Consider the following 1597-nt stretch of genomic DNA (forward strand, 5'->3'; position numbering starts at 1 on the left):
GGACGAGTGACTTGCTGTGAGGGAATAACGGAGTAAAGGCGAGCTAATGGAAGGCTCAGGAAAAGGGCGTGGCGAAGAAGGGAGAAGAACAAATTCAGAGTAAAGAGAGCGAGGCAGAGAAGAAGAAAAAAAAAAGATTCGAGAAAGTCCAAATTGAAAGAAGAAAGAAATGGACGCACACACGTGAAAGAAGACGGAGAAATGAAAGAAAATCTTGGAGTCAATAAGGATAAGAAGGGCACAAGAATGGAAGAGCTGGAAGAACGAGGAAGAAGCGAGACAAAGGAATAAAGTGATAACCCCAGGAAAAAGCAAGACAAAGAAATAACTCGTGGAAATAAGACAAAGGAATGAAGCGATAGCCCGGGGAAGAATTAAGGAAAAGTAATAAAGCAACAACTCAAGAAAGAAGCGATAAAAGAGTAATAACTAGAGGAAGAAGCGAGGCTAAGAAATGAAGTGATAACACGAGGAAGAAGCGAGGCAAAGAAACGAAGTGATAATTAAAGAAAGAAACGAGACAAGGAAACGAAGCGATAATTAAAGAAAGAATAGAGAAAAAAAGAGTATGCAGCAATAACTCGAGAAAAAGGCGAGACAAAGGAACGCAGCGATACCTCCACGAAGAAGCGAGAGGGGAATAAAGCGGTAACGAAGACGATAATGGGCAAGTGGCCATTAGAACCCCATCTCCGCAGACGGCAATCGAGCCCATAACCCTTCACTACGTCGATTGTTATTACACCGCTAAACACAGTGATCCGCGCGACATAAACGTCTGGCCTTCCTACCTCACCTGGGCAGTCACAGGTAGGCCTAACGACGGGGCACAGAGAAGCCTACGGAATAAACGGTGGTAATCACAGCTTGATAAGTCCGGGGATGCTGGCGAGATAGGCCTCTTTATGCCTACCTGGGTTTTCGCCTTTCTTCTGTCCTCTCCCGTCTTCGTCGACCCCGCCCTTCGGATCCCATCTTTCTATCTTTATGTGCTTTCTCCGTCTATTCTTCATCTTGTTCCCTGGTCTATCCACCTGACCATTTATTTCTCTTTAACTATCCACCATGTTTCGATCCAGATTTTCTGTTTCCTTCATCTATTCTTCTCACAAATATCCGTCTCGATCTCCCATTCCTCCATAATTTCCCCACAAATATCCACCTCGATCTCCCGTCTCATTCCCCCGTCTTGATTGCTTCTTACAACAATCTCCCTGGATGTTCTGCTTCACTAATCGATCTCATTAACCTATCATGTTGTTCTGTTCCGCTCATCCATGTCCCTGCTTTGTTCGGATCATCCATCTCGCTCCAAGTGTTCCGTTCACTCGTTTCTATCTCTCTATTCTAGTCCGGTTTGCTTATCCACTTCAGAGTTAATTCTGCTCATTAATTTCTTTGTTTCTCTTTCACTCGTTGTTCCTTTTGTTCCGTTCGTTTCGTCGTGTTTTCATTTCATTCATTCGTGTTTCTCTTTTCCATCTCGTTTTCCCTGTTCCATCTCTGTTTTTATTCCCTCCGCCCCTTTGTGTCTACCATCCATTTCGTTCTATCCATCTTTTCTTTGTGTCTCTCTGTTTTGTCTGGCTGTCTGTCT

Source organism: Penaeus monodon, chromosome 24, assembly GCF_015228065.2.
Source record: "Penaeus monodon isolate SGIC_2016 chromosome 24, NSTDA_Pmon_1, whole genome shotgun sequence".
NCBI lineage: Eukaryota > Metazoa > Arthropoda > Malacostraca > Decapoda > Penaeidae > Penaeus > Penaeus monodon.